Source organism: Loxodonta africana, chromosome 1 (assembly GCF_030014295.1).
Source record: "Loxodonta africana isolate mLoxAfr1 chromosome 1, mLoxAfr1.hap2, whole genome shotgun sequence".
Lineage (NCBI taxonomy): Eukaryota > Metazoa > Chordata > Mammalia > Proboscidea > Elephantidae > Loxodonta > Loxodonta africana.
The window spans coordinates 66,309,264-66,327,855 of record NC_087342.1 but is presented as its reverse complement, the minus strand read 5'-3'; the positions used below and the strand labels follow the sequence as shown (position 1 = coordinate 66,327,855).

Below are 18,592 nucleotides of genomic sequence, written 5' to 3'. Positions count from 1 at the left end.
AACACCACAATTCAAAGGCATCAACTCTTCTTCGGTCTTCCTTATTCATTGCCCAGATTTTACATGCCTATGATGTGATTGAAAATACCATGGCTTGGGTCAGGCGCACCTTAGTCTTCAGGGTGACATCTTTGCTCTTCAACACTTTAAAGAGGTCCTTTGCATCAGATTTGCCCAATGCAATGCGTCTTTTGATTTCTTGACTGCTGCTTCCATGGCTGTTGATTATGGATCCAAGTAAAATGAAATCCTTGACAGCTTCAATCTTTTCTCCGTTTATCATGATGCTGTTCATTGGTCCAGTTTTAAGGATTTTTGCTTTCTTTATGTTGAGGTATAATCCATACTGAAGGCTGTGGTCTTTGATCTTCATTAGTAAGTGCTTCAAGTCCTCTTCACTTTCAGCAAGCAAGGTTGTGATCAGTCTTTCATATGTGCAGAAAAGACAATATACATTAAATAGGTTAATGCTTTTCTAAAACCTATTCTCATTCCATGTTTGACTTTTCTGAATCATTTTTTGACTCAGAGACTTTGACATTCTTGTAGGGGTGTTTGTTTGGTCATTTGTCTTTCCACACAGTACCATTCACCATGCACCAAGAGCAATGAGGATACAGCATTTCTTAAAAGAATATTCCACTTTTGTCTTCAATATCTTCTTCCAAGCTGATGAAATTCATTCTACAAACTTTCATGAGCACATGCGGAAAATGACAATTATATCATTACTACTGCCTGGCCAACCAGAATCTAAAAATGCATTCCAACTTCAGAGATGGTAAACTGTGACTAAGAATGCATCTTAGAATTCATGGCAGTGGGAGGTCTGGAATGGTATAGACCAAAAGGCGGTCATCTTTGCTCATGAAATTATGAACATTGATCTGTTTTTGCTTATCTTTATTTTTTAAATTTTATAATAAACCATGCAATGTTTTCTAATAGGAAAACAAACAAAAACTTACAATAGCAGCTAATACATGAAGAAACTCTACTATGCATGTGCATAGCTCTCTCTTAGAAACTTTGAATATACTATATCTCATTTAATATTCTTTTCAGCAACCATATGAGGGAAAAATTATATTCTCATTTCACACATGAAGAAACTGAAATGCAGAAAGGTAAGTAACTTGCCCAAATTGGCAAAGCTGGAGGTGGAGCTAAGATTCAAACCTGGTTCCCAGCCCCAAAGCTTATGTCTGTTCTCTTTTGAAACTTGTCCTGCAGAGCCCAGCAGGTGGAGTAACTGTGGAGGGTGGAGGGTAGGGTCTCTAGTGAACTGCAAAGCACTCCCCCTGCCTGCCCAGGAGAGGTGTGGGTAGTTGTTCCTCCACCTCAGCCCATACTTATTACGGGAGATTGTAGTTCCATGAAGCCAGATCTCCTGTCTTCTTTGGAAAAATTAACTAGATTTGTATGTTATTTAAAAAAAAAAAGTGTCAATATTGGCATCTAATTCTTAATCACACACATAACTCCTTGTATGGGCAAACACAACGTATTTGGTGGCTGGATGAGGCTCTGTGGACCACCAGTTTATGATATCTGCCCCACATGCTTCCATTCATTGTATCCACCAGGAAGCCACGCTGGAGTCCAAAAGTTCCAACAGAGCCTTTATTCAATTTTCATTACGGCCACCCACACTTCAAAAATAAAAACTCTCCTTAAAACTACATAGAGTTTCAAAGGACTGAAGAGAGTCATGCGTTTTAAACAAACAAAAAAGCATCTCTCTTATCACATGTTCAGTACCTGCAAATGAACAGTAAAACAACCTCACAACCACTAAGCCTGCAAGGCTATAGAAGTGCCAGTGTTCAACTAGTCTGTCTTTGCCAGATCCACAAACGAATGAAAATTCAAAAATGTGGATCACGAACGCAAAAAGCACCTGCAGAAACCACTATCTCCATCACCTTTCCTGTCCCTCTTTCCCCTTCAAGTTTGATAATTTGGCAGTTCTGCAACTCTTCTGAGAGAAGTCAAACTCACCCTGCCAGCCCCAGCTGTTCAATGCTCAGCCCAATCTGTTCCATACAGTTGGCTATACTATAACAATAATGTGGCTAGAGTTCACCTTCATTTGCTGCAAAGATCATTAACTATCCCTCAGAGAGATACAGCACTGAAGGAGGTGAGTGTCTGAGACATAATAAATGGAAGTTCCTGGGTAATGTGGTTCAAAAAAGGTAGGAAGATGCCAGAAGAGGCACCCGACAGTTTCTATAGCCAGAAAAAAGGGAAGAAAACAAGGACAAGACGGATGGAGAATCCAAGAGACTCCTCCGCACCCCCCCCCCCGCCACAAAAAAAAAGAATGTACCTGGCAAGCATGTATGTTCATGTGAGCAGAGGGGAGGAGAGAATAGAAAGAGTAAAAAGAAAATTTGAAATAAAGATAACAGGAAATTCATATCACAGTAGTGACATGATTCTACTTGCCTGGTAGCTCAAAAATTCTACTATAAAGATACAGGCAAATTTGAAAAGAAAGTGAGAACAGAGAGAAAGAATTATAATCCTATACAGGAAGAGTGCACTATTCTGGACCATTTCCCATACTGTAAGAGATTGCGAATTGAGTGAAATGTGTCTTTAAATCACACATCTGACGTTTCATTTATAAAACTGCTGAACCGTATTAGAGAGTAGGGCGTGATTCTTCATTCAACTCATGCGTTCAGTTATTAAAGTCATATGTAAGCCTCATTTGTATCTTGTTCTCCAACTGCTCCTTCTTTCCCCCAAAAAACCATTACTATAGGAGCACCCAAGGGGACATTGGTGGCTCAGTGGTAGAATTCTTGCCTTCCATGCAGGAGACCTGGGTTCAATTCCCAGCCAATGCACTCATGCACAGCCACTAGCCATCTGTCAGTAGAGACTTGTGTGTTGCTACAGTGCTGAACAGGTTTCAGCGGAGCTTCCACACTAAGACGAACTAGAAAAAAAGGCCTGATGATCTACTTCCGGAAATCAGCCAGGGAAAACCCAATGGATTACAATAGTCCAGTCCACAACCGATCATGGGGATGATGTCTAGTTCCATTGTGCACGGGGTTGCCATGAGTCGGGGGTTGGGGGGGCAACTCAGTGGCAGCTAACATCACCACCATGGAAGCACCCAGTGATCAGAGTGTCATCTTCACAGAATGTTCTGCATGTTATATAAATACCTGGGGGTTCTTCGGTTGATAATCAGGCATCAAAATCAGTATCTTGTTCTGAGTGAGTTGCAGTTGTATGAATCTAAACCAAGCTCTACTCAACAATGAACAGATAATTGGTGGCTAAATGGGAATTCTGGCAGACCCCACATCCTTGGGATTTACTTTCTTTGTAAATACACAGATAATGCACTAGAAATCAGAAACAACACATCCATATTCTACGCTTCACTTTCATTTCATTCTGCTAACGTCCCATTTCTCAAACCGTATTTTCCTTAAATGTATATCTCTATAGCAGTGGTTCCAGCTCAGGGCAATTCTTAATGGTACATTTTTGGTTGTCACAACTCAGGGGAATGGGCACATGCTACTGGTATCTACTGGATGGAGGCTAGAGATGCTGATAAATACCCCACAACACATAGGCAGGTTCCCACAGCAAACCATTATCTGGCCTAAAATGTGAATAGTGATAAAGTAGAAGGACCCTGCTTAAGAGTTGTTTCTATGAATTAAACTGTACCTTTTAATAGTCTATGAATTAAACTCTACCTTTTAATAGTCTATGTGCTTTTCGGAGCAGTCGCGCAAAAGGAGATTCTAAATGACATCTTGCTATCATTAGAATAACTTCTCTCTGCGTAGTACTAACATTTCACATAAGCGGGAAGAAAGGCAAGGGTCAGAAGTTTAAAACTAACTTAGAATCACAATGGAACCTTGGTATATCTTCATATGGCACCGAACTTAGCTTAAGACTCCAACCAGTGATTTAATTACTGAAATGTCAAGAAATGACCTATTCTAATCCAATGCACCTAGAAGGATGGTTCAAAGTCTGGACGCAGAGACTGCAACAAGGAGCTTTATATTCATAAAGAGGAAAAACAGCCTGGGCCACCCTTGTGGAGATTCACACACACTTACGCACACCAAAACCAGAAGAGTTTATATTAAAGCTCTTACATTGGCTTCAAGCAAAAGAAGCTCACTTGAGAAAAATAAGAGGATTTAACCCTTCCCTGAAAGGAAAGAGACAATTCCCTCAACCACACCTGCAGACTAATTACCAGCCTTTGATGTATTCATCTGTCCAGTGCCAAAGAGCTGGGTGGAGTCATCCTCAATTTACAGTGTTTGATAAAAAATAATTTGCTGTGAGGTAATTTAGTGTAAGCTCAGGTCACATCTGGAGCTTGCCAAACAAGCAGCAATGCCAAGAATCCTTTCCTGTTGCTTTTGCCCTCAAATTGATGTGGCTGCTCACCTGGTTGGAGCTCATCTTCCCAATGCTTCTCACTCATTTCCTTTGGGATTTAAGTATGCGTGGTGGGCTGCAGGAAGGTCTGACATGCTTGGCTCTTTGGCTTTTCTGGATTCTTCTTGGTAGTCGTACTTGGACTCAACAGCTCCTGGGAAGGAAACAAGCAAAGAGGAGTTACAGTCTTTCACAGGGATAAAGCTGTGACTTCTCAGCCCAAGGAGAACATGTCCTGCCCTGTCAGGATGGGGAAATCGCTTTTGAAGTCGAGCCCAGGCCTCCCCAGTGAAGACCATCCACCGGCTATTGTTCCAGTGCAGACTTCCACTTTACTTAATAGAGACATGATGACAAAGGGATTCATTCACTGGCAATTTACTGAATGCCTGCTGGATGCAAGGAACTGGGAGCAGAGAAAATGGAGTGGGGAAAGGCAGTAAAAGAAAATAGGCAAAGGGAATTTTTATTGGAACTGATTATCTTGCTTAGGGCTTCCCCTTACGTGAACAGGGTACAGAATATGAATGTAGTAGCCTAATACGTAAAATTGTGCATGAGTAATTTAAAAGAAAGCATTGACCTAGTTTTGTTACAATCCTAGTCCCTCTCCAGATCTACTCCCAAAGCTACTTTTGGAAACCATGCTCCCCACAGTGAGGGAGATAACAACACAGGCTATTAATGTCGGAGGGTGGGAGGGAGCACTGGTTCATGTTTATTATAACCAGGTCAATTAAGGGAACCTGTACTGGCCAATATACTTATACTCACTGGAATGTACTTTAAAAAACCGAAATCTTGTCCAGTTCAATCCCAGGAGGAAAACATGCAGACAGCAGTGGCAATGGGCATTGAAAAGTATTTTCAAGTCTGGGCAGAATTCTAGAAATTACTAAACCAGCCAAAGATGTTATATTGAACAGAAATCTCACCCTAAATGTAATTATATTCAAACTCCCAAAGGCTTGTTACCTCAAAGCGCACTCCTTGGATCAAAGGTTATTGTGAGAAGGAAGAATGTACGGATGGGGCTGAAAGAAGACAGGGAGGAAGGAAAAAGAAAGCTTGCAAAAACCATACCCACAACAAATTGGGCAGTTCATTTTGTCAGTGATAAGTCATTCACGCACTTTTGCTTTACCTAAATTCACTCACTGACACTACTTTGCTTACTAGGTTTTACTGCCTAAATTATAAACAATTAAATCACAAAATGAATTACATAAAATGTGAGATTTTATTGCATGCTAAGGATACTGTATTCTCTCCTCAAGTTAATTTTTTCTGGAATAAATACAAATTTAATCACAATATTTTTACTCACTTCACACCCACCAGGATGGCTGTTATCAGAAAAACAGAAAACAACAAGTACTGGTGAAGATGTGGAGAAACTGGAACCCTCATGTATTGCTGGTGGATTATAAAATGGCGCAGCTGCTGTGGAAAACAGTTTGGTGGTGCCTCAAGAAGTTAAGCATGGAATTACCATATGACTCAGCAATTCCACTTCTAGCTATATACCCAAAAGAATTGAAAGCAAGGACTCAGATACTTGGATACCAATGTTCATTACAGCATTATTGACAATAGTCAAAATGGAAACAAGCCAAGTGACCATCAACAAATGTTATGGATAAACAAAATGTGATATATCCATACACTGGAATATTATACCACCATGAAGAGAAATGCAATTTTGATACGTTACAACATGGATGAACCGTGAAAATATTATGTTGAACGAAATAAGTTAGGCACAAAAGGACAAACATTGTATGCTCCTAAATGTCTGAAATATCTAGAAGAGACAAATGTATAGAGACAAGAGTTTATTAGTGGGGCTGGGGGAAAGGAAGAATGGGGAGTTATTACTTAAGTTATATGGAGTTTCTGTTTGGAGTGATGAAAAACTTTTTGAAATAGTGGTGATGGTAGCACGACATGGTGAATATAATGTCACTGAATTGTACACTTACAGTTAAAATAGTGAATTCGTGTGTTATATATATATATATATCTATAAAGCCATAATAAAATTAAAATACATAAACAAATAAGATTATGGTGGGCACTACATTTATGTGAGGAGCCCTGGTTGTGTGGTGGTTAAGAGCTTAGCTGCTAACCAAAAGGTCAGCAGTTCGAATCCATCAGCCACTCCTTGGAAACCCTATGAGGCAGTTCTACTCTGTCCTACAGAGTCGCTATAAGTTGGAATTGACTTGATGGCAATGGGTTTGATTTTTGTTTGTTTGTTTATGGTTTTGTAGAAAACTAAAGTTCTTATTAACTGATACTTGTCAATTATATTCCTCATAGTTTGAGTATTTGTGATTTATCAAAGGAAGGAGTCACCACGACAAGACTGATGAAGCATTCGGCTGCTAAGTGGAAGGTTAGCGGTTTGAGCCCATCAGCTGCTCCACGGGAGAAAGACATAGTATGCTTTCTTAAAGATTACAGCCTAGGAAACCCTATAGGCAGTTCTACTCTGTCCTACAATGTCGCCATGAGTTGGAACAGACTGGACGGCAATGGGGATAGGGAGATTCGTGATTTGCTACAGGAAAATAGTTCATTTCCTTTATGGTCATAGAAAAGTCTGCTGAATTTTACATAATGTAGTTAAAAAGACAGTAAGTCAAAACACATAAAACACCCTTCATACTTATCTTGGCCATCTGTAAAATTTCTACTACTGTTGTTAGGTGCCATACAGTCAGTTCCGACTCATAGCAACCCTACTTACAAGAATGAAACCCTGCGCAGTCCTGTACCATTCTCACAATCGTTGCTATGTTTAAGCCCACTGTTGCAGCCACTGTGTCAATCCATCTCATTAAGGGTCTTCCTTGTTTTTGCTGACCCTCTACTTTAGCAAGCATGATGTCCTTCTCCAGGGATGGGGGCCTCCTGATAACATGTCTCAGGTACTTGAGACAAAAGTCTCACCATTCTTGCTTCTAAGGAGCCTTCCAAGAAAGAGTTGTTTGTTCTTCTGGCAGTTCGTGGTATATTCAATATATTTTGCCAACACGATAATTCAAAGCCATCAATTCTTCTTTGGTCTTCCTTATTCATTGTCCAACGAATTTCATATGCATATGAGACAATTGAAAACACCACGGCTTGGGCCTGGTGCACCTTAGTCCTCAAAGTGACATCTTTGCTTTTCAACACTTTAAAGAGGTCTTTTGCAGTAGATTTGCCCAATGCCCATGAGCGTCGATTGTGGATCCAAGTAAAATGAAATCCTTGACAACTTCAATATTTTCTCCATTTAGCATGATGTTACTTATTGGTCCAGTTGTGAGGGTTTTTGTTTTCTGCAAAAACTTCTTACAGGCGCAAACTACTTAACATCATGTCAGACAGTTTTATGAATTTCCCAGGAATTCTCCGTTATTTATTTTAAATATGAACATTTTGCTATCCCAACACAAAACCCCAAAGGAGCAAATTTAGGCGCTATGCAGAGGAAGTCTCCGCACTGCCATGCAATGTTTATCCGGGCCAGCTCACCAAAAAGCTGAGGGGAGCAGTACTGTGGGCACTTAGGTAGGGATCATAGGGACATACTCTAATGGAAAGCAGAGAACAGAACTTCCTGAGACAGAAATAAGATGACATAAAAACAAATGTAAGAAAATATTACATTCCACTGTGTTCTAGTTGGCAGCTGAGTTTTTTCCTACTCCCTCAAGTACGATTACAGCCTGATGTGGAAAACACCTACATCTACTTCAAAGCTACCAAGCAAGTCAGAAAAGTTAAACAACAGTACCAGAAAAAAAAAAGGGGGGGCGGGGGTGGAGGGATTTGTAAGACTAAAGCGAGCCCTATTCTACACAGTAGTAATGGAAGACTAGGTGGCTGGGCACCCTGGGTATTGGCACTTCATTCACAGTTCCTAGCTGTGAGATTACAATTATTTGTGCCCTTTTACTACTCTTGGCTTTTGACCAGCACTGTCTCCTAGGCCTTCCCTGCCTACCTCTGCCTACCCAACAGTACTATTCATCACTTAAAAAATTGAACTGAAATGTTTCCTCATCTGAGAAGCCTTTCCTGAAACCTGCAAGAGGAATTACTTCCTTTCTCTTTTGGGCCTTTACAGGACTTTTCATTCTGTGAATGTGTGGCTGTTGTTACTTGCCATTGAGTCAGCTCCAATTCATGGCAACCCATGTACAACAGAAAAAAATTTTGCCCATTCTTGGGCCATCTTCATGACCATTGGCATGTCTGAGTCCACTCTTGTAGCCACTGTGTATTCTGAGTGCCTTCTAAACTAGGGGGATCATCTTCCACCATTATATGAAACGATATTCTCTTACGATACATAGAGTTTTCATGACTTTTCAGAAGACAATTGCCAGGCCTTTCTTCCTAGTCTGCCTTAGTGTAGAAGGTATGCTGAAACCTGTCCACCTTGGGTGACCCTGCTGGTATTTGAAATACTGGTGGCATAGCTGCCAGCGTCATGGCAACATGCAAGCTACAACAGCAAGACAAACTGACAGACGGTGGCAATCTGTGAACGTAGCACTTCTTAAATTGCATTGTAACTAACTGGGTACAAGCCAATTTCTTGCACTAGAATCCAAATACTCTGTGGATAGCTTCAGCATTTTATTCATATTTTATTCCCAGAGTCTAGCAGGTGGTCTGGTACATAATCATAATAGGTGTTCAGTAAAAGTTCTGTTGAATAAATATGAGAGTGAGCAAATAAACACTTAAATTATCCCAAAGACTGGAAGAAAAAGGCTGGAATAAAAAATTAATTAAAAAAAACCCTAGTTTTGCACATTTCCTTCCTCTAATTATTACAGTCGATGGCAGTGGAGTGGTGGGAATTATTACAGTTAGAAGGATTCTAAAGTGTTTTTTTTTTTTAATTTATTGTTGTTGCTGTTGCCAATACATACAGAACATACACCAACTCAACAATTTGTACATGTACAATTCAGTGACATTGATTGGATTCTTCAAGGTGTACAACCATTCTCACCTTCCTTTTCCAAATTATTTCTCCCCCATTAAAATAAACTTACTGGCCCTTAAGATTCCTATCAATCTTCCCAGTTTCTGTTGTCAAGTTGATCCCGTATAGTTTTTAAAAAAGTACAATGGTCAAGGCAGATATTCTTTACTAATTAAGCTATTGTTTGGTATAAAGAAGACTTCAGGGGTTATTTTTGGTTTAAGGTGTAAGGTTTAAAGATTATCTAAAGGCAATAATTTTAGGGGTTGGTTCCAGCCTTACTGTCTCTAGGAAAGTCCAGATTCCATGAAAATTTTTAATCCTGTTTTGCATTTTCCCCCTTTTGATCAGGATTCTTCTACAGAATCTTTGACCGAAATGTTCAGTTTTAAATATAAAGGAAAATATATTCCCAAACAGAAAAAGATAATTCCATGTAAATTCTTGCAAGGACAATGGACATTATAAATTACAGCTATGAGACTCTAGTTCTGTGTCACCTATGTGATACTTCCTTTAGATTGACGGTTTCATCTTTTCCAAGATTTACTTTTCCATCATCTGGGTGGTTCAGACTGAAACCCTAGATGACACAGGGACACCTATGCATACACAAAATCTCCCGCTTTCTCCAAACATTCACAGTCACTATGCCCAGTTAAAGCTTTGATTTCCTGGAAGGGCACCTGGAGAACCTCTACTCGCTATCCCAAATGACTAAATCCTCTCCCACCCTCTAACTATGTCTTGAGTTCTATTTTACAGCTACTGTCCTTCAAAATGTACAAGAACTTATAACTAATGAAAAAACATGATAGGCTTGGAAATACACACATGTGAAAATATTTTCTATGTCAACTCAGGCAAATGTGAAGGTTCTCCAGGAAGCACAAGTCATTAACTCATCAGGCTCAGGGCAGCGATTGGGGGTGACTCTGGAGCCAGAGGATTTGACCCTCAGTTCTGACACTAGCTTTGGAGCTTTGGCAATTTATGAACCTTCTTTTGCCTCAGGTTCCTCATCTGTAAAAAAGAAAAATAACGGTGCCTACCCAAAGGATTATTGTATGGTGTGAAAAAACTAATACAGGTAAAGCAAATAGAATCATACGTGGCACACAAGAAACATTTAATAATTGTTAGAGGTATTGTTACATGGTCATAACCATACTTCCTTGTCTTTTCTATTTTTAATATTTTATTGTGTTCTAAGCGAATGTTTACACAGAAAATTAGGTTCCCATTAAATAATGTTTACACAAATTGTTCCATGACATTGGTTACATTTTTTGCAATGTGTCAACATTCTCATTATTTCCATTCTGTTTGTTCTGCTTCCATTAATCTAGTTTCCCTGCCCCTCCTTACCTTCTCATCCTTGTCTTAGGGTAATTTGATCTCATATAGCTGATTATTTAAGGGAATACAGTACTCACAAGTGATATTGTTCATTTTATATCCAAACCCAAACCAAATCCATTACTGTCGAATTGATTCTGACTCATAGTTTTTTGGTTATTTTATAAGCCAGTCTATTATTTGGATGAAAGCTGACCACTTGGAGCAGACTCAGTTCCAAGTTCAAAGGGTATCTTAGGGCAATAATCTCAGGGGTTTGTTTAGTTCCTACTGATCCACTAAATTTGGCCTTTTTTAGGAATTGGAACTTTGTTCTGCATTTTTCTCCATTTCCGTCCAGGAAATTCTATTGTGTCCCTCGTCGGAATGGTTGGTAGTAGTAGCTGAACACCATCTAGTTCTGGCCTCAGGCTAGATGAGGCCATGGTTCATGTGGGCTATTAGTCCTGCTGACTAATTTCTTCTTTGAGTCTTTGGTTTCCACCATTCTCTTTTGTTCCAGATGAGTAGAGACAAACATTGTATCTTAGGTGGCCATTTGCACACCTTTAAGACCCCAGATGCTGCTCACCAGCTAGGATGTAGAACATTATCTTTATGAACTATATCATGCCATTTGACTGAGTTGTCCCACAAGACTATGATCCCAAGCCTTCAAACTCAGAAAACCAGTCCTGCAAGGTATTTGGTTATGTCCAGAAAGTATCCATAATTGTGCCCTGTATGTGCTTTGTTATATATATGAATATATATACAGCGTACACAAACACATATATACATATGCCTACAGATACACCTATATATGTACATCCATATACTCACAAGTATGTTCCTATACACATATATGCATACATATCTACGTATGTAACCACACACATATTTTCTGGTTGTTACTACTATCTTTGCAAAATTATGTGATACAGCATTTACTAAAATCGTCCCTTATTCTTGTGTACTTCTTAGCGTCTTCATTTACCTTGGACAAGTTTCACATGTATTGGGTATTGCCATTCCCATCACCAAAAATAACAAGTGTCTACTATTTAGAAAGTGATTTCCTCCCCCTCCCCCTCCCAACCCTGGTAAACATCAAAGAACGTTGCTTTTCATGTGTATACCTATTCTTGTCTTTTTATAAAAGTGAGCCATGCAATATTTGTTCTTTTTTAATTTTTTTATTATCAGTCAGCATTATGTCCTCCAGGTTCATCCATGTTTTAATATAAGATGTTTCGTGGACTCCTCATTACTCTTTATAGTTGTGTACTATTCCATCATGTGTATGTATCACAATTTGTTTATCCATTCATCTGTTGATGGGCACTTAGGTTGTTTCCATCTTTTTGCCATTACCCGTAAAGCCGCAATGAACATAGGTGTGCATATGTCTATTCATGTCCCTGCTCTTGTATCTCTAGGATGTATACCTAGGAGTGGCAATGCTGGATCATAAGGTATTTCTATTTTGTCCTTGTCTTTTAAATGATTACTTTTCTAGAAAATTCTGGAAATGAAGAAAAAGCTTATCCTGAACAAGTCATTCCCATAAATCCACTGCCATTTTGAGCAGATGACAAAGAAGATAGCATAGAACACTGATCCTAAAATATTATGTTCCTGTACAGCATGAAATCACTGAAGTATGGTAGATTAAACTTACAGTCACTAACCTTAAGCTGCTTTTACTACAACCCATACAACTGCACAAAAATAATTCTTTGAGTCACAGATAACAGTAAAATCAAGGAACACATTTGCTGCTTACTAGCAACATATTTTAGGCCAGGTTACTCGCCTCTCTGAGGCTACTTCCTTATCTTCCAATGAGAACAGTCATCATCACAATCGTCTTCATCATAGCTAATGCTTTAGGCAAAGCTTAAATTGAAATAATGTAAATGAAATCACCTAATATACAGATACGGGACAGTTGTGGTTCACTGGAAGATCTCTCACCTCTCATACTGGAGACCCAGGTTCAATTCCTGGCCAGTGCTCCTCATGTGTAGCCACCAGTTGTCTGTTAGTGGAGGCTTGAGTGTTGCCATGATGCTGAACAGGTTTCAGGAGAGCTTCCAGGCTATGACGGACTAAGAAGAAAGGCCTAGCAACCTACTTCTGAAAATCAGTCAATAAAAACCCTACAGATCACAACGGTCCAAATGCATCCGATCATGGGAATGGCACAGAACCAGGCAGCACTTTTCTCCATTATGCATAGGGTTGCCATGAGTCAGGAGCCAACTCTACAGCAGCTAACAGATAATCCATGTTATCTTTAAGTTTTTATTCCTCCCAATTTCTCCCTAAATTTGCAGGCTTGCTGTGCTTCACTTTCATTTTCTAAGATTCTTCTGCTATAAATTTATCTCCCTTCCACACTGAATCAGGTTTGAAGATAATTTTTTTTTTTTTTTTTTAACTAAAGAAAGCAAAATGACTTTTATTTCTGGAAAACCCCACAGGGTTTCCAAGGCTGTAAATCTCTACAGAAGTAGACTGCCACATCTTTCTCCCACGGAGCTGTTGGTGGTTTCGAACTGCCAACCTTTCAGTTAGCAGTTGATCACTTTTAACTACTGTGCCACCAGAGCTCCTTTAAAGAAAGTAAAATGACTTTTGATTTGGGAAAATCCAACCAAACATTTCTGATGAACAAATAAATATGTGAAGAGGCGAAGTAAGAGTTAATGTTTACCACAAAATTAGACAAAGCAAGCAGATTATGGAATATGTAATGTTAATATCAAGTTAATTGTAAAGAGAATAAGTAGTGATCTCTTTCCCCTGAGTTTTAATTTAGCAGGCAAAGGGAATAAAGGTGTTAACATGATCCTCAGTTTTCAGTTTGAAAACAGATGGTGAACAGTATCTGAGGACACCGAATTGTATATCCTCCTAGATATTTCTGAAGGATTAAATAAAACCAAAAAAATATGATACTGAGCATTTAAGTAATCTGATTAAAGTCAGATTTTATGTTCTCTCTCTTCTCCATAAGTCAGAAATACATGAATTTAAACTTCCATACCAATTTGAAAAAGATTTGTATATGACCTTTTTTTATTTATTAACTCAAAATAGATGACCTGTTTGAGCCACTAGTTTATTTTTAAAAAGTTATCTTTTGGTGTGGCCAAAAGTGTCCTAATATTAGCTAATAGGAAAGAAAGAATTTATAACCTAAATGGATGACAAGGAAAGGAAGTCCTGCTTAAATGCCACACAGCTTATGTGTGCATGCTGCAAAACCAAATTAGCTAGTATTAAGCAGTTCAAGGAGTAGATCCAACCGTGGACTGCCAGAAGAATGAACAAATCAGGCTTAGAAAAAATACTACCAGAATGCTACTTAGAAAAGAGGATGGTGCGACTCCAGCTCGCTTACTTTGGACACGTCCTCAGGGGAGAACAATTGCTAGAAAAAGACATCATGACTGATAAAGTACAGGGTTAGCAAAAACAAAGGAAATGCTCACTGAGATGGACTGACAAAAACAGCCCCAAGAATGGACTCAAACATACCAATGATTATAAGGGTGATACAGAAACAGGCCACATTTCTTCTCTTATACAGAAGGTCGCCATGAGTTGAAACCAGCTTGACAGAAACCAACACACAACACAGTATTTACTCATATGGTATCATAGATAAGAATCAATACATTTATCATATATTTTACCCTTTAGGATGGTAAGGTTCAGAGGGGGTGACATGATTAGACCAAGTTCACAGAGCTAATAAATCCGCACCAGGATTTGAGTCCAGAGTTTTCTAAATCCAAGGCCTTTCCCTGTCCACCACATTCAGCTGCCTCTGAGGATATACATTCACAAAGGAGAATATGGAGGCCAATATTTGGAAAGGCAGGTGGGAGTCAGCTAGTGGAGAATACTTTGATGTCTCCTTTTTATCGTATAGGTATATGGAGCTCTTGAAACTGTTTATGAGGAAAATGATAGGTCAAAAGGGAATGGAAATATTACCTGTTCCAGAGAGATACAATTCAGAAAAAGAACTAAAACCTATTTATATCTCTTAACAGTGCTTTCAGGTCAGTGGACCTCTTAATTAATAGGTTCAGATACACACTCCCTGTTAAGGTTTGTCAAGAAGTCCAACCTTCCAAAATTTCTAGTATATATCACATTGCTGATAATGGTCTCCTATACCCAGAGCCCCCTCCAAAAAAAAAAAAAAAAACACTCCTGTATTGTAAAAATCCAAGGTCAGCTTTATGAAATCCACTAAATACATAAAAGGAACTGAAATATAGTCAGACTGATATTTACAATTCCGACCTTCTTTGAAAACAATGCATAGTGTTCCTTATCCTCTTAGATACAGTCAACACAAAACATATTTATAAATAACCAAGCTCCATGAGATTCTTGAGGGAAATAATCTATTTCAGGTGGAAGGCAATAATGAAGCTATAAATTCGTAAAGAACACTTCCTCACTTCTCAATCCAGACACTCATTTAAAGGATATACTTGTATATGTAGATAGAAAGTTGAAACAGTTTTTGAAAATATTCATTGACCGTGAGCCCTGGTTATGACACAGCAAGAAGTGCCATCCCTTGACAAATGTAAAATACAGTAACTCTGGATTATGCCAACATGGAATGTAAAATGATAACCTAGAACCCCACTGTCAAGATACGTATATGCCTATCAGTCCAGATCAGACAAAATGTAAAAGAAAAAGGTTCCACATGATGTTATATATAACTAACATAAAAATGATTTACTTAAGATAGTGTTTACGTTGGAAAGGTATACACTGCTATAAACAGCTTTTATTCAGTTGATTCAATACCGATGCAAGGCTCATGCCTTGAATGGTTTCATGAACGGTTCGTCAGCTGCCAACTACAAGTCTACAAATGTGTTTACCCTAAAACAAGAACAAGGACAGCCCGGTTCATTGTTCACTCATCTTTCTGAGGAGCAGGCTTTCACATAAATCTCTCTAAAGGAACACGTCTACCTTCCAACTACAACCCTATTGGCTTTCATAACCACCTAGATTTTTTTTTTCTACATTTCTTCTGCAAAGAATTCATAAACAGCAGAGGCTTATGCTAACGAGAAACATCTGAACACTGGCTAAGGTTGAGAATCACAATTTAGAAGAGCAATTAAAATTCTCCTGCCTTCAGAGAATACCTAAATACATTCTGATCTGATGATTCCATTTTAAAGCTTCCAAAAATGATATCTAGTCTTGAACTCAGGAAGCCTTCTTCATCTCAGATTCTTTTATTTTCTTTTATGAGAAAACTATTCTTGACCCAGGGGTGCTGTGGAAGAAAGGCCTGGTTACCTACTTCTGAAAAATCAGCCATCAAAAGCCCTATGGAACACAGTCCTACTCTGGCATACATAGGGTCTCCATGAGTTAGAATTGACTTGATGGCAATGGGGTTTAATCTTGACTAATATCCTCCACTTGGAGGACAGATTGGGTAGAGGCACAGAAAATTCTGTCCTGTCTTCAATGTGCTTTGAGTGTTGAGTATGTTAATGGAAATGACCAATATTGAATTATATGTGGTGCTCTTTAAGTAATATAAATATTTTCATCTTTAGAAAAACAACTATAATCAGAAGTGTCAGACTTAAAAACACGGAATCACAGGGGATATAACTCAATTCAAACCTTATTTATAAACAGGCACATGAAGCCCAGAAATCAAGTTTCTCTACCACCTTTACACTTCTGGTTAGCTGCACATCGAGACTAGAGTCCTAATCTTGACTCCTGACTTTCGTTTTTTATTATGCCACTGGAATGAATTTTTACATTATTTCTACCATTTTTATTCAGCCCACCATGCACTCCTTTTTTATGGTTGGCTCTTAATACATTGACTTCAGAATTCATCAAAGATGCTGGTATCACAGAATATGTGCTCAGAGCTAGGTCTGGGAAAAGTCCCAAGAGAAATGAGGGCACTGGTTATTGTAATGGGCATGGAGCCTGCACGTACAGAAGTCATGTGCACCATCTCACCCACACACACAGCAACTATGAAAAGGTCACCTTCCAACACTGGTTTGAACCAAAACCAGTTGAGACAGTAAGGACATGTTCCTTCCACTCTTCAAATGAAGATTACTTGACAAAATTGTTAGCAATCCTATTAGGAAAGAGTTATCTTGTTACATTAAAATAAGACGAGGATGATGGAAAGTAGAGATAGATTTTCTTATTTAAGTTCTAGGTAGATCTAGGTAGAAGAGGCCCTTGGAGCAGAAATATTGCAAAAGTCCTGAGCTCCTTGGGCTAAAGGAAATTGCCACTGTTCCATTTCTCCCTCCATATTTCCAAATTTTGTTCCCAGTGTGTCAATGTAAACAAGGCCAATATTGGGAGAGAAGAAATTCCAGCTCCTATAACTTACAAATAATGAAATTGGCAACAAAAGATTCCTGGAAAGAATAAAGAAAAACTTGCTTGTTTCACCCTGCAGATCAGAATAAGGTTGATATCTCCAATTGACCATCATGGATGGAGATGAGTAAACAGGTAAGAAAAGCATTGTTGTTGTTGTGTGTCATCGAATTGATTCAGATTCATAGTGACCCTTTAAGACAGAGTAGGACTGCCCCATAGGGTTTCCAAGGCTGTAAATCTTTATGGAGGCTGACTGCCACATCTTTCTCCCACAGAGTGGCTGGTGGGTTCGAACCATAGACCTTTTGGTTAGCAGCCAAGTGTTTAACCACTGTGCAACCTGGACTCTTGCTTTTAGTCCTGTGTGCCTCATTCTGCTTTAACAATAGCAGCTCTTGGGCCTGGGGCAGCTATAACTGATAGCAGGTCAGACAATAAGAGTTTTTGGTTTATAGTCCTCTCTTGATAACTTAGGAGCCCTGCTGGCACAGTGGTTAAGAGCTTGGCTGCTAACCAAAAGGCTGGCTCTTCAAATCCATCAGCTGCTCCTTGGGAACCTTGTCGGGAAGTTCTACTCTGTCCTATAGGGTCGCTATGAGTCGGAATTGACTTGAAGGCAATGGGTTTTCTTGGTAATTTAAGACTGAATGAAATAAAATACTTAGCCAGGCTTGTGGTTTTACGTGCTTCCTCCCTCTCTTGAGGTCAGACAGATAAAAGAAATCACCATATGGAGAGTGCCCAATAGATTACAAACTGTCACATATATCCCATTCAATACAACAACTATCGCAAATATCTCTATTTGTAAATATGAAAGGAGAACTCAGAAAAGTTACATAAATTTCCCAATGTTCAACAAGTAACTGGAAGAGGATGTATTCTAATCCAGAATTCCTATAAGTGCCCTGAGCCATGAGCACCCACTGAAAGTAATTCTTTCTCACTCTCTATCCTTTGCTTATATTCTCTAAAGAGCTGAAGAGTAAAAGAGGTTTTTTGAAATTGGGTTTTGAAGAAAAACTTATGGGTTTCAATTGTCTATATTCTTTCTTTCTCCAATTGTTTTGGTAATGTAGACTTGGTTTTACACTATCTTTGGGGTCACTAGAGGGCAAAACAGTCTAATTTTTAGAAAAAGACTAAAACATGAGCTTAGCCTAACATTGATTAACATACATTTGGGAAGGGTGTTATACTTTTATCTATCTTTGCTACATTTTTATCTGCCTGTATTTATCAAAAAGGCCCAATCTCCAGTGAAAAAGTCAATCCTACTTTCCAATTAAAAAGTGAACCCTTCCATTTTAATTCCTGTATGAGGGATACAAAAGGCCCTGGTGGTACAATGATTAAGCGCTTGGCTGCTAATTGAAAGGTTGGTGGTTCCTACCCACC

General features: G+C 38.9%; 1 long non-coding RNA gene and 1 other non-coding gene across 2 annotated transcripts in view; one reads left to right on the top strand and one right to left on the bottom strand.

Annotated features, from left to right (window-relative positions):
• Positions 1 to 18,592, bottom strand: part of LOC111752381 (uncharacterized) — a 102,712-nt gene that overhangs the window by 7,267 nt on the left and 76,853 nt on the right. Inside the window, exon 2 of the long non-coding RNA XR_002787328.2 lies at positions 4,447 to 4,591. This is a non-coding gene — a long non-coding RNA (uncharacterized LOC111752381). The remainder of the gene's footprint in view (positions 1 to 4,446; positions 4,592 to 18,592) is intronic.
• Positions 2,788 to 2,858, top strand: TRNAG-UCC (transfer RNA glycine (anticodon UCC)). The gene has a single exon. It is a non-coding gene; the product is annotated as a tRNA-Gly (tRNA).